Raw genomic sequence first — 16,061 nt, 5'->3', positions numbered from 1 at the left:
CAACCAAAAAAAATATCTTATTTTAAAAAACATTTTTAAATGATAAAACAATTTTGATATTTTTGGCTTTGATTATAAATAATCAATTTTCACAATTTTTATTTTCTTTTTGATTAAAAAAACAAAATTGATGAACAATACCCGAAACGAGTACTGTTCACCTGGTTGCTGATGGCTGGGCGTGCGTGTGGGAAAACAGGAACTGCACGCAAGGTGCATGCGCGGAGGCTGGGTGACAGCGTAGGGACGCGTGTGGGGTGCGCGCGCAGCTGCAGGGTGGTGCGCGCATGTGCGCGTGCGGGTGCTGGCTGCCAAGCCAAAAAAATTTGATTTTTTTTTGTGCAATTTTTCAAACCAAAATCATTTTCTAATTAATTTTTAACATGTTTTACACAAAATAAAGTATATATAAAACTTAGTCGCATAGAAAATACAACAAAATAACCTAAAAATTGCTAATAGTCACATAAAATCAATATGCTTCATAAAAACATGAAAATCCATCCAATTATTCAAACACATCAAATAATTCAATTTTTAACATGTTCATGCATGAAATTAAAGATTACCAAAGGCTCTGAGGCCAATTGTTAAAAAAACTTATACATGATCTTTATTTATTTTTATGTAGATCTAATATTAAACAAATTAATATGAGATAACCTAGAACATGTTTCTAAAATTGAATTCAAAGAGAAATAATGATAAGAATACTTATATTATACGCAACGGAATAATAGAGTCATTCCTCCAGTTTCTTTAACCTTTGTATCCTTTCTGTCGCAGAGTATTATCAAAAAACTGAACCGAACTTTAAATTTCTTCACAGCCTTCCAAAATATCCTTAGAATCACCTAGACTAGAATGGACAATTCTCAACAGATGAGATAGATACAGAGAGAAGAAGAGAAGAGAAAAGAACAATAAGGTTTAGAAAATGACTTATGTTTAGAGAGAATCTAAAACCTATAAGAAACTTGTGTTTCAACTTGTGACTTGGCTTCTATTTTCAACTCTCTCTTAACATTCCTTTTATAGACTCAATTAGGTCATTTATTTAATTAAAAAATCAATAAAATAATACCCAATTAACAACCCTAAGTCGAAATTATCATGGGCTTTAGGCCAGTGAAATTTCTCATTCGATTATAAGCCCGTTGGACTTAAAATATAGGTCTGTATTATTTTCTATTGATTTAATCAATTAAATAATTATTTAAATCCTTTATCAAATTAATTATTTATAATTTGAACCTTGATTTAAACTTATTTATTAATTTAGATAGCAATTTATCTTAGTTAATAAACTTTCCCTAATTTATCTTTTCTTCTCTAAATTGTATAACTCTGTGAAACTATCCAAAATTGACCTAGTCAACTTTGATAATTCTAATTGATAATTAAATCAATTAATTGAGACTATCTAGATGATTTTATCTAAGGTACAGTGGGGACCATGGGCCTATGGAATCAAGCTACAATAAGTTATCATAAATCTAACAAATAAATTTACTAACTTATTAATTCCTCGTGACTCCACTAAAGACTCGGAATTACACTCTTGAATTCATAGAACGCTTTATAACAAATATAGATACACTATTAATTATCCATTGTTACAACCTTAATTGTCACTCAATCCTTTATAGACGGTCTACAATGAGATGAGGCTAAAATACTGTTTTACCTCTCATTGTATTTTATCCTTAAAACACTTAGTTTCTTGTAAATGATATTTCAGTACACTAATATTAATTACTGAAATGAGATCTCTATCATTTAGCACCTTGAACCAAACTAAAAGGAAACCATCGTTTCACTTCTTCATCAGAAGTTATAGATGTTCATATCTATGATTAACAATCCCACTCAATTATACTACCGAGTTCCCAAGATGTAAGTATGGGCTAGTCCGTAGGGTAAGCTGGTAACAAACAAGTCAAAGAACTCAAATAATACAATCAATTATAATACTAACTACTCATAATTGAGATTGAATTGACCTATGGTCAAATATATGATATGACTAGAATAGATAATAACGGTATGCTTACTTATCCTATCTACTGTCAATATCAGTCATGTTCAATGTAACAAATACATCCGATCTTACCTACTTTGCTAATGTTCTGGAAAGAACATTACACTACAATGTGTAAGTAGATCATATCATAGATTGGCAAGTCAGTGTAAATCCTGTGCACTGACTAATCTTAGGACTAACTTATTTTGAACATATAATCATATTTATATTCCACTGTGATTACGTCACTATAAATATGATTAGCTATATGCTCAGGATTTAATAGAAGTTTATATTAAACAAATAATCATGAAAATAAAACATGTGAGCAAAGTGATTGACCAATTCAAAAAATAATTTCTATTCTTTTATTGATAATAAATGAGATTACAAAGAAATTGGGTTTTAATTAGGGCATAAAACCCTAACAAATACATGATCAATATTTGCTTGATTTATGATTTTGATTCAAAATTTGAGAATTGAATATGCTATTATTATATAGACATAGGCTACATATTTGACGAAAGTACATGTATGGCTTGTGTAGTAATTAGGTTTCTATGCTTAATGTTTGCTACATGTTTAAGTTTATCACAGTGATGTAGAAAATTTGCATATAGGTTGAGATCTTATATCTTGAAAAAGAATAGGAATCGATTTATGTTAACATGCTATTAAAATAGGAAGAGAGAAATTTAGAACTGATTAATAAAATTAATAGAATGAAAAGTTGATGAAGTTAACACCCTAGGTTTTTAATTATTGAATCAATCTTTATATTTGCAAGTTTATTTTAATTTTAAGTCTTAGTTTAAAAACCACTCTATTTTTCGACAACCAAATAGAAATTAAAAAGCATTTATTAGTAATTGGTTGATAGTCCTTGTGGGAACAATACTCTATTTATCACTTATTTACGATTACGTGCACTTGCATAGTTCGTAAATTTCATAATAAGTTTTTGGCGCTGTTGTCAGGGACTATTTAATCAATATTAAATATAATTGATTTTAGTTCTACTTTGGCTTTTCTTTAACAATTTTTTTTTTACGTGTTTCTCTACTTTTTTTTCAATTTCAGAATCAATAGGTAGTTTTTGTTTATGCGACGAGGTAAAACAGCTGAGATATTACCAGTGAATCTTGAGATTGAGAGAACCTATAGACAAAGTCGGAAGAATAAGAGGTTGGAGGCAAGGATGGCTGCAAATCAAGGGAATACTGTAAACCATTCTGCCAACGATGTCGAAGGGGTAGTGGCTGCTGAGATCCCTACTGATCAAGGGGCTAGAAGTTTAAGAGATTATGTACTCCCAATTGTTACAGAAGTGCATTCATGCATCAGAACTCCAACAATTGCTGCAAATAATTTTGAGATTAAGCCAGCGATTCTACAAATGGTCTAATCTACTGTTCAGTTTGGAGGCTTGCCTACAGAGGACCCTAACTTACACATTGCTAATTTCTTAGAGCTTTGTGCGACCTTTAAGATGAATGGGGTGGGCGATGACGCAATAAGGTTGAGGTTGTTTACATTTTCACTAAGGGGCAGAGCAAAGAGTTGATTGATTTCCCTATAGGTTAACTCTATTAGCATATGGGAGGAGCTCGCTCAAAAGTTCCTTGCAAAATTCTTTCCTCCATCCAAGGCTACACGATTGAGAGGAGAGATTAATAATTTCTATCAGATGGAGAAAGAGTCACTGTATGATGCATGTGAGAGATTTAAAGAGTTGTTAAGAAAGTGCCCTAATCACGGGATTGAAAAATGGATGTTAGTCCATAATTTTTACATTGGGTTAGGTGGTACTACTCGCACTATCATAGATGCAGCAGCAGGAGGGACATTTATGAGCAAGAGTGCCAATGAAGCTTATGATCTACTAGAAGAGATGGCCATGAACAATTACCAGTGGCCTACTGAGAGGGAAAATACAAAGAAGGTGGTTGGGATGATTGAATTATATGCCATCTCAATGCTTATAGCTCAAGTGGCATCACTGATGAAACAACTACAACAAAATAACCTCACAGCTCAAGCCATGCAATTACAAAGTGTGTGTGAAATGTGTGGAATGGTGCATCCACCTAAATAGTGTCCTGCAATGGATTTAAATAATTTGCCTATGGAACAAGTTCAAGCCATAGGAAATAGCCAAAGGTCAACCAATAACCCATATCCCATGTTTTATAATCAAGGGTGGCAGAATCACCCTAACTTGTCTTAGAAAAATAATCAAGGAGCACCACTGCCATACCCACAAAATCACCCTCAATATCCACCCAATCAATCAATGTATGGGCTAAATCCTCGACCATATTATGATCCTCGCCAAGCAATGTCACAACACCCACCACTGCATCCTCAAGTTAACCCACCAGAAGCACAGTCAGACACGTTGAACCAATTTATGACAGAAACCAGGGCATCGATCGGGAGTTTGGAGACTCAAATAGGGAAATTGGATACTTTGATGACAAACCGTGCTCAAGGGAACTTACCAAGCACTACTGAGGTAAACCCAAAAGAACAGTGCAATGCAATATCCTTGAGGAGTGACAAGGAGTTAAAAGAGCCAAAAGTGGTTGATAAGGAGAAGGAAGTGAGTGGGTCTAATGTTACTGAGAACTTAGAAAAGCAACCAGAAATAAGCATAGATCACCATATAAAGATTATATATCCTCAAAGACTTCAAAAGAATAAGCTTGATAAGCAGTTTTTTAATTTTTTGGATATCTTTCGAAAGTTACACATTAATATCTCGTTTGCTAAGGCACTGGAACAAATGCCAAGTTATGTGAAGTTTATGAAAGAAATTTTGTCAAAGAAAAGGAAGCTATAGGATTAGGAGACAGTGGCACTTACTGAGGAGTGCAATGCGATACTTCAGAAGAAACTACCTCTAAAGCTTAAAGATCCTGGTAGTTTCAATATTCCATGCTCTATAGGGGGTTCACTAGAAACAAAGGGTTTATGTGATTTAGGGGCCAATGTGAATTTAATGCCTCTATAAATCTGTTGAAAGTTGAATTTGGGAGAAGCTCGGCCTACTAGTGTGTTTTTGCATATGACAAATTAGGTAGTCAAACATCCTCGTGGAGTGATTGAGGATGTATTGGTGAAAGTGGATGAATTCATCTTTCCTACGGACTTTATTATTCTAGATATGGAAGAAGATGAAAATATTCCAATAATACTTGGAAGGACATTCTTCACGACTGGTAGCACTTTGATCTATGTACAAAAGGGTGAGTTAAAGCTGCGAGTGCAAAAAGAGGAGGTAATATTTAACGTTTTTGTAGCAACAGAAATTCCAACTTGTTGTAGAGTTGAAGTGGTAAAACAAGGAGAGAACAAGTTGGAAGTCTCTAAGAAAAGATCCATGGTTCAATGTGGTGTTAGAACAGTTCGTCATCGTGTGAAAACGATCTTTAATGGGAAAGCTCGAATGTTACATGAGCGGTGGAAAGTTCCAGCAATCAATAATAACAAGAAACGAGGGCCAACTCATGACACTATGGCTCTCAAGGATGTGAGGGGAGGACTTGATCCAAGTTGAATATGAAAGAAAACAAGTGTCCGGCTAAATGACGTTAATGACAACACATTTGGAGGCATTCCAATCTTTTATTTGCATTTTTTAGTATTAGTTTTATTTAAAGTTTTGGATTATGAACATTTTAATTTTAGCATTTTGTTTATTTATTTTAATTTCTATTAAATATGAGACTAATTTGAGTTGCAGCGCTACTTCGGGCTCCAGCATAATGAATTATGGGCTAACACAAAATTTTTCTTTCCCCATTTTCGATTCTCCATTTCGATCCGTATCATTTTAAGCAGTCCGAGGTGTCAGGTAAGTTTCTTTTCCTTAGCTTTTATTTAAACATTGGGGACAATGTTTAGGTTAAGTTTGGGGGAAGGGATTTATTGTTTTGTATATATTTTGTTAGTCGTGTTGTGTTGTGTTTGTTATGTTTTGTCTAGGTTGTTTAGAGTGTTAGTTTAATCAAGTTGACAATGATTAGCCAATGATAATATGATTGAATGATGTGCTGTATAAATTGAATGGGAATGAAGTTATAAAAATCAGTTTGCTTGGTTGAATATTTCTTTCCATGTTTACAATTTTGTGTAATTGAACAATTTTTATGCTTGTTGAATGTTGAAAAAAAAAATGAAAATGTTGTTATTCTAGAACTTATTTGCTTGCTATTTGAGACGAAATCTTAGATGATGCATGCTTAGGAAGATGATTTAGGCAATTCTTTGGAACGTTTGATCCTTTCAATCCAACCTTGATTTATAAATCCCTAGTTACCTAATTTTGAGCCTAATTTGATTCTTTTTGTTTGACACTTATTTTGAGCTTATTGGAAACTTTGTTATTTTTCCTTCCCTTTGATGTACCATGAGCATATGAAAAGTGAGTGGGGGATGGTTTGTAATGGGGTCTATATTTGGAAATTTTGTCAATAGAAGAAGAAAAATTGAGAGAGAAAGAAAAAAAAAATTAAAAATAAACTACACTCCAATTGAAAATACAAAGAAATAAGTTTGAGGGAGTGTAGTATAATTAGAAAAAAATGAAATGGAAAAAAAAGAAAAGAAAAAAAATCAGTTTATGAATTCTCTCTCAAAATAAGAAATATTGGGAAATTTGGGATTGATTTTTGGGTTTTTGAGTGGATAAAGGTTGAATTTTTTGGTTGAGTGCTTATGGTATATTTGAGCCTAAATGACTTTATTTCATGTACCTTTACCTAAGCCATTTAATTATAAGCTGTGAAAGTCCTATTGATTTTTGAGCATGTGCTTTCTACATTAGTGGAGATTACTAAGTATAGCAAGCTTATGGGATAATGAGATTAATTGATTGTAATGAAATTTTTTTGGTGAGCATGAATTGATTCGAATACATTTTATTTATTAATCATGATTTTGAGAGCTTTTATTTTTGTTTGGACTTAAGTGAATTAGAAGAATGTTTGACTGGAATTCTGGATTGTAAGTTGATTTTCTTGAAGATTATATAAGTGTGTTAGTCATCATAGCTTAAGGCATGAATTATTGTTGTCAGCTTGATTCAAGTGTGTTTGTTGTTTAGGTTTTTAGTCGAGTCTGTTTATTGTTGTGTTCTTTACTCGAGGGCGAGTAAAGAGTAAGTTTGGGGGAGTTTGACAACTCCATTTTAGTGTCATTTTAGAATGTGTTTTTTGTGGTAATCTTAAGTCTTTATGTTTGTTTTGTGCAAGATTACGCTTGCGTTTGTCTTTATTGTAGGTCGGTACTTTGGATCATGAGCTAAACGCAAAAAGAAGAAGAAATGGTGGAAAATGGAGCTTTTGGTGGTTGTTCGACTCAAATTGGCGCTAAGGATGAATAATAATAAGTTTTGATTAAGGAAGGATGTCAAAAGGTTAAAATCAGGAAAAAATAGAATTAGAGTTGCAGAATGGGCTTAAGGGCCAGGACTCTAACAAAGACAGAGGCTGAAGGGTTGTTGAAAGGAATTAGAGTCGCGACTTGGTCAATAGAGTCGCGGCTCTAGTAGAAGTCAGAGGCAAACCCATGAGGTCCATGGAGAGGTGAGCCGCGACCTGAGTTTAGAGGGCCGCAGCGCCTGCAGATGTTAACCAGATGATGAAGGGCTAAAAAAGGACACGGGTCGCAACCTCGAAAAGGCTAAGTCACAGCCCACCTATAAAAAAAAGAGGAATTCGTGTTTTGTTAGTATAAATTCAAACTTTAGGGTTTAATTAGGGTAATGTCAAATTTTAATTACAAGTTTAGAGATTAAATTTGATTCTGAGACAAGTTTTCTGCACTTTCATATTTTTTATTTATTCTTCAAGTCTTTGAATTTTATGTCTCTGAATAATTATTTTGTTGTTTTAGTCATGTCTGATATGAACTAAACACCTCTATCTAGGGGTTAATGTAGTTGCTTGGATTTCTATTTAATGTTATTATGATGTTCTATTAATTCTTCTTCTTTATTCTAATCTATATAATGTTTGCTTAATGCTAGTAAATACCTTATCAATATTTGCTTGATTTATAATTTTGATTCAAAATTTGAAAGATGAGAATTGAATATGCTATCGTTATATAGACATAGGTTACATATTGGACGAAAGTACCTGTATGGCTTGTGTAGTAATTAGGTTTCTATGCTTAATGCCTGCTATATGTTTACGTTTATCACAGAGATGTAGAAAACCTGCATATAGGTTGAGATCTTATATGTTGAAAAATAATAGGAATCAATTTATGTTAACCTGATATTAGAATAGGAAGAAAGAAATTTAGAACTGATTAATAAAATTAATAGAATGAAAAGTTGGTTAAGTTAACACCCTAGGTTTTTAATTATTGAATCAATCTTTATTTTTGCGAAGTTTATTATAATTTTAAGTCTTAGTTTAAAAACCACTCTATTTTTCAACAACCAAATAGAAATTTAAAAGAATTTATTGGTAATTAGTTGATAGTCATTGTGGGAATGATACTCTATTTATCACTTTATTACTTGTTTACGATTACGTACACTTGCGTAGTACATAAATTTCACAACAAGTTTTTGGCGTCGTTGCCGGAGAAATATGAACTTGTTCAGTAATTAAAATATGTGACCGCTATGTCATCAAGTATCCCCTCCAAAAGTTTGAAAAAGTCAAAATTTATTTTTAGAAATATTAATTAACAATTATAAATATGGACCATTGATCTTAATTTAATAGTTAATATTAAAGTAAGCATCCATGGGTAGTAATCATTAAGAGTGCTCCCATATATATAAATATAGGAAAATTTTATAGTAGGGGCGTAGCTTTTGTCCCCACATGTAGGAACGTTTTTATTTTTATCACGTAAATAATTTATAAATTAATTTTTTTATATGAATAGTAGGCATTCAATTAGTTTTTAGGAAATTTTGAATAATTTACGGTGCCGAAAATAAACTTCAAAACCATCTGTTTCAAGCGCGTATAAAACAAGCTTCAAAACAACCTGTTTTTGTATTTTTGGCACATGATTATGTTACAATCTATTTTTTTTTATATGATGGTGTATAGTATAGCTATTTAGAACATCTCACAAATTTTTTCAAAATTCTGAATAATTTACGGTACCGAAAATATGAAGCAGGTTGTTTTGAAGCTTGTTTTATACGCGAATGAAATAATTTGTTTTGAAACATGTTTTGGGCACCCTAAATTATTCGAAATTCTTTGAAAACTGGTGAGAGGCCATAAATAACTACATTGTACACCGTCATATAAAAAAATTTGGATTATAACTTTTTTACATGCCAAAAATCAAAACGTCCCTACTGATGAGAACAAAATGCATGTCCCCACAGTAAAATCTTCCTATATATATATAAGTCAGCTCACGCCTAGGGAGCAATGACGAACCCATAATATCTACTTAGTAGGGGCTTGGAATAAAAAAGATATGCACTAACTGGCATCAAGAACCATCAAAATTACAATTGCTTAATTCGAAGTTCAAACAAAACTTATAATCATATTTAGTAAATTTATTTATTTTTGTGTGGACTTATTTGTTATAAAAAAAATATCTGTGGGGGCTTTTTTTTAATATTTTGGTGGACAAATATCAAATCAAACAATAATATATAATTTTTAAGTGCAATTTCTATTTTCAATGGGGAGTTTCACAGGACCATAATGGGTTCGTCTCTACTAAGGAGGGCATATGTCCCCCCTCATATTTTTATCATAGAAAAAAAAATTGTTATATCAAACATAGTAATATTATATTAATGCCCACATTTAATTTAAAAGCCTACTATAAACTAAAGGAAATTATTGGTGTTGCACCCTAAGAACACGGGCTCAACTATCTTGCTCGGGGTACAACTGGCACATAATAAATAAAGGTTGCAAGACTTTGGAGATGTTTCGCTAACTCCCGACCAAACGGCTTGGGGTTGTGTCACTGATTTTTGGACAATTCAGAGTCCTCTAAGTCGTTGGAGATGCCAATGACAGAGATCAAGGTGTCTAGTTTCCAAATTTCCCTCATTAGGCCCGAGCATTATCTAAGTCAAGTCGTCCTATTCCAGTCATATCCAGTTCGAGAATGGCATCTAGCTCGAGGTGGTTCGAAGATTCGCATAATGGAAGAATCCCTACAGTCTCGGATGCCCAATATGCGCAATAAATGCTCATACTCATTATATACATTTATTGATTGATGTAAATGAGAATAGGCTTAATTAGGGTATTTACGTATTCATTTATTTGGGAAGTTACTCAAATCTGTATGTTACCATTTTAAGTACGGTTACCCAATATTGTCCATCACAATTCCCTATAAATATAAGGAGAATTGGCAGTAAAAGGGACCGACATCTTGTATACCAAAACTCTACTGAAATTGTCATAAACAATCTATTCAAGAGTTCCTAAGCAAGAATAAGAGCAACTTGTGGACTAGGAGGATTTTAACCACTAAACCATGTTAAGATCTTGTGAGTTTACATTTATGGTTTATTAACAAGCTTAATCTCTCTAATCAGATTTATTATTCCCCAATTGGTGAAAAACCGCATCAAAAGATTGGTGCTTTCATTGAGAGCAAATTAGGCTTGAAATTTTTCAGAGAATATTCAACACAACACTTAACATGGTGGTAACTCGTTCCATGCGCGACAATGAATCAGAGAGACCTGGTGACCATGGAGATTATCGTGCGGCTAACCCAAATAGAGAGGGCACCTCTATGCAGCGTCGTCTTGGAAAACAACACGTGAACCAAGACGATACTGGAAATTCGGCTTTGCGCCCTTTGAACCCAAACCCCGGGTATCTGACTGCCATCGAAATGGAGAATGCCCAGCTAAGGAGCCACCTCGCCTAGGCTAACAGACGAATAGACGAGATAATGGCTCGACTACCTCCTCCTCCTACAACCAATGAGAATGTCGAAATGAGGCAAAGTGGGTCCCACAGATCTTGGTCCCACAGGAATAATCGACCCAACATGAATCATTTTGTCAGAACAACAACCCTGATCTTCATGCCTTTTGAACGGACTCCTAGAAACAACCCACCCACTAACAACCACAAGAATGAACAAGTAACTCACATCCCAGAAGCTAGATAGGGCAATCTGGACCGTATCAAGAAGGGCGGAGGTTGCTTCAAATCCACCAGAAACTTGGTCAGTAGCTCAAGTACAAAGAAACGAATCTATATTGCCATCAATTCGGGAAATTGGAGTAGACCATGGACGAGATAATCTGGTATGTCCAGATGGGACACTGATTACTTCGCTAATAAGGCATCCTCCTTCGCCTATATGTCATCCAACACCACCCCGCCCACAGAGGAATGCTTCAGTTCACGGGAATGACAGGAGAAACTCTATACCCGCATAAGGGACGTATGCCCCGCGACCTCGTGGGAATAACCAAGCCCCGCGACCTCAACTGCTTTGTAGTAAGCTTTGCAGATGGTAGTTATTTGACAGAGAGCCAGCGTGGTGGTAGATCCGGGAGTATCTACAACACACATTCCTGGAGACATGTGAGCGATTTGAGAAATCAGTTGAGCTCAACCCAAAGCTTTTGTTCCAATCATCAGTTTGATCTGCATGATCAATTAAACGCGCAAAGAGGACAACCAGCCCAATACAATAATTTGAGTTATACTCAAATAATGGGAGATCTGTCTATTGTATGCAACCGGGCTCAGGCTCAGAGGGACAATAACCCACATAACACACAAGATAGGATGGGAGCGGATAACCATTTCCCAAACAAACTAGAGACAAAGGATCCAACCCTTGAATGATTAACTCTAATGGAAGAGGAAATGAATAGACTTTGATCTGGGAAAAACGTGGACGACTGCGACTCTGATGAGGAGCTCGGGCCTTTTGCTCCTCATATCACATCAGCTCCCTATCCCGTTGGCTTTAGAATGCCAAATATGCCAACATATGATAGAACTACTAACTCGTTTAACCACGTTAGGACCTTCAACACTTTGATGATATCCCATAACGTTAGCGTAGACTTGAGGTGTGTCCTATTCCTGGCTACTTTGACAAGATCGAACAAGTTATGGTTTAACAAGTACAGGAAACATTCGATCACCTCCTAGAAAAAGCTGTTCACTGAGTTTAAGAGGCAGTTCCGGGCTGCAAAGGAAGTTCGAGTTGAGGCTGACTCATTGGCAAACATTTAACAATAACCTGGTGAATCCCTGAAGGCCTACCTCAACTGGTTCACCAATATAGCAGCAGGAGCTAGAGATGTTGTCAACAGTGCCAAGCTCATGGTCATTGTTGAGTCTAGTTTTTATCATGTTTTGGTGATGTTTTAGTAGTCTTTTATTTTGTTTTTCTATCATTTAGTGCGGGTTTATGCTTTGTTTGTCTGTCTTTGTGAATATCAGGAAGAATTGAGCTCTTGGAAGAAAATGTCAAAGAAATGGAAGAAATAACCAAGTTTTTCATCATATTTCGAGGAAGAATGGTTCTCAACATAATTTGGAAGTGTTGGTGAATTTTTGGGATAAAAACTCGAAAAATTGAGAAATCCCTTAAGAGCCACGGCATGAGCAAAGTAGAGCCGCGGCTAGGTGGGAAACAGAACCAATGTTTTGTTGGAAATCCTAGGGCTGCGGCATGGCTAGAGAGGGCTGCGGCATTGAAGAGCATCAACCCAGATTTCGTCGACACGGGCCGCGACATGGCTGACTAATGCCGCGGCATGAAGAGGACCTTTTGCCCAGGAAATTGGACACGGGCCGCGGCATAGTGTATGTAGAGCCGCGGCCCGCCTCTTTAAAATTTGAGTCCTAGGTTTTAATATGGCAAAAAAAGAGAAGAGAAAAGGGGACGTACGGATTAGGGATGAGTGCTGGTTTTGAAGGCTGAAGACTTAGAGTATTTCTACATGTTTTTCTTCTTCTTCCTGATGTTATCTTTAATTTTTGTTGTGATTAGCATTATGACTATGAACTAATTTTCTGTTTAGGATGTTTAATTGAATCACTTGAATCCCTGTTATGAACTAATGCAATTTCAATTTTCTTCTTCTTCAATCTTCTTCAATTCCATATAACCTGTTTTTATAGATTGATTATTGATTGGCCATCTTTAGTCATATACATATGTTTTTAAGTCAAAATCTGAGAAGTGAGATTTAATTCTGCTGTGGTTATATTGGACATAATTCTAATTTAGAACGAAAGTATCTGAATTAATTGTGTAACTGTTACTAAGTTGTCGAGAATAATGCTACCTTTGTGGTTCAATTTACCATAGAAATATAGGAAATTGTCACCTAGGTTGAGTTTATAATTCATAGTATGATTATAGGCTGCTGTATCAACTTGTTAATTGAATTAGGTAAAAAGAAGAAGAATTCACACTTTGCATTAGGGAATAATAGGGAGGATAGTTGATGAGATTAAATATCCTAATTGTTTCTCAGTGATTAAATTAAAAGTTTTTCTATTAGTTGTTATTCCATTCAATTTTCAATTCTTGTTAGTTTCTCTTGCTGTTTTTACAAAAAAAAAACAAGAATTTCAATTCATCAAATAGAACAAGAAATTAATTGACTAGTAATTGATAAATTAGTCCTTGAGGATGATACTTGGTTTTACAATTTTATTACGAATTGCGACTGTGTGCACTTGCATAGCAAAAATATCGCAACAGTCATGAGGACAGGGATTGTCGTTGGTGGAGAAATATGGAAGGAAATCCAAAGGAAATGAGTAAAGAGTACAGAAGAGTTCTTGGATCAAGCTCAGGAGTGGATCAACCTGGAAGAAGCAGAGTCTGCAGTCACAGGAACTAGCCAGACCCCTATTCAGCCCAGTGGAGTGGCGATGGATGCTATAGCTATTACTCAGCCTGTGGCCCATAACAACCAAGCAGGAAGTAATAAAAGAAATGGGAATGGTGAAGGAAACCAGACGGGGTCCAAAATGAATAAGCCCGGGGAGAAGTACACTTATATCTTCACCGCGTATACCAACCTAACAGATATGCAGAAACACATTTATCTGGCTAATTCTGCCAATCTTCCATGGAAGAAGCCAGAGCCCTTGAAGCACTAGCAGGCAAAGAGAGATCCGACCAAATTTTATCGTTTCCATAATGACATTGACCACAACACTGGTGATTGTCGTCGATTGAAGGATGAGATCAAGACATTCATCCGAGCTGGACCATTAGCACAATATGCTCAAAACAGGGTAACCCCTAATCAACCAACAACACAAAATCCTCAACTAGCTCAGGGAAACCAAATCAATCCACCACCAGCTCTTCTAGCTCCTGGCAACAGATCATCCCTCCTCCTGTTGAAGGAAGAGATATAGTCACCATTTTAGGCGGACCTCAACTAGCAAGTACAAGCAATGGAGCTCAAAAAAGATATATCTAGGAGCTAAAGATTCATAAGGGTGAAATATTTACTTTGGAGCAGAGGTTATTTAAACAACAACGATTGGATAAACAACCAATCATTTTTACAAAAGAAGACATTAGCCACGTCCAATTTCCTCATAATGATTTGCTTGTGAAAACCATTCAACTCGCTAATTGGAGGGTGAGAATAATCTTGATTGATAATGGGAGCTTAGTGAATGTGTTATTCAAGCCCACTCTTGAAAATATGGCACCATCTATAACCAACCTTAAGGCGACCTCCATGACTCTTTATGGGTTTTTAGGAGAAAGAATGGCAGTAATAGGAATGATTGAGCTCGTTGTAACCTTGGGAGAAGAAGCACGGGATGTTGCAAGAATGCTTGAGTTCATTATAATTGTCCGCCCAACTGCTTACGTTGCGATCTTGGGGAGACTAGCGTTGATGGCGTTCAAGGCCATAACTTATGTTCACCACTTGGCCTTGAAGTTCCCTTCATCCTTGGGGATATACATTGTCAGAGGGGGTCAACTCGCTACCAGGGAATGCTACAACATTGACATGAAGGAAAAGTCACAACTTGAGCAGCAGACCATGGTGGTAATTGAAGAGAATGATGAGTCTCAAGCAATGGAAATTGCTGAAGAAGTGGAAGAATCTCAGGAAACCAACAACGAGGTCACCCAATTTGATGAAATAGACCTAAGAATAGGTGAAGACTGATATGAGCTCTAGGCTCTAGAGGAGCTCAAAGAAATAATTCTCGACCTAGAGACACCTTCGAGAGTGGTGAAGATTAGGAGGAATCTAGGAGTTGAACAAAGGAAGGGGTTGTCGAGTTTCTGAGGAAAAATCTTGACGTCTTTTCCTAGTCACATGAAGATGTGGTGGGAATCAACCCAAGTGTGATTATGCACACTCTAAACTTGGACAAAAACGTGTCTGGGAAGTAGCAGAAATGAAGGCTATTGGGGAATGAACGAGGACAAGCTTTAGAGGAAGAAGTAACTCGCCCATTGAAATGCGGGTTCATTAGAGAGGAGAAATATCCAACCTGGATTGCCAACCCTGTTTTGGTTCCAAAGCCAAACAGTTAATGGAGGACCTGTATTGACTTCTCCAACTTGAATAAGGCATGTCCAAAAGACTGATTTTTACTGCCAAGAATAGATCAGCTGGTTGATGCCATGACTGGCCACGAGCTCATGTCCTTCATGGACATGTATTCTAGATATAACCAGATTGCAATGAACCCTGCGGACCAAGAACACACCAACTTCATGATTGAACACAATGTATACTGCTACATAGTCATGCCATTCAGGTTAATGAATGACGATGCCACGTATCAAAGGCTAGTAAAAAAATATTCGTTGACCAGATTCAGAAAAACATGGAAGTGTACATCGATGACATGCTCGTCAAGTCAGAAAACTCCAATAACCATGTGTTCGATCTAGAAAAATGTTTTGGCATACTGAGAAAGTATCATATGAAGCTGAACCCCCAAAAGTGCACCTTTGGAGTCTTGTCATGGAAATTTGTAGGCTTTATAATTAACTCAAGGGGGGTCAAGGACAACCCTGAAAAAATCAGACCGTTGTTAGAAAT

Source organism: Humulus lupulus, chromosome 9 (genome assembly GCF_963169125.1).
Source record: "Humulus lupulus chromosome 9, drHumLupu1.1, whole genome shotgun sequence".
Taxonomy (NCBI): Eukaryota; Viridiplantae; Streptophyta; class Magnoliopsida; order Rosales; family Cannabaceae; genus Humulus; species Humulus lupulus.
Note: the sequence above shows the minus strand (reverse complement) of the source record.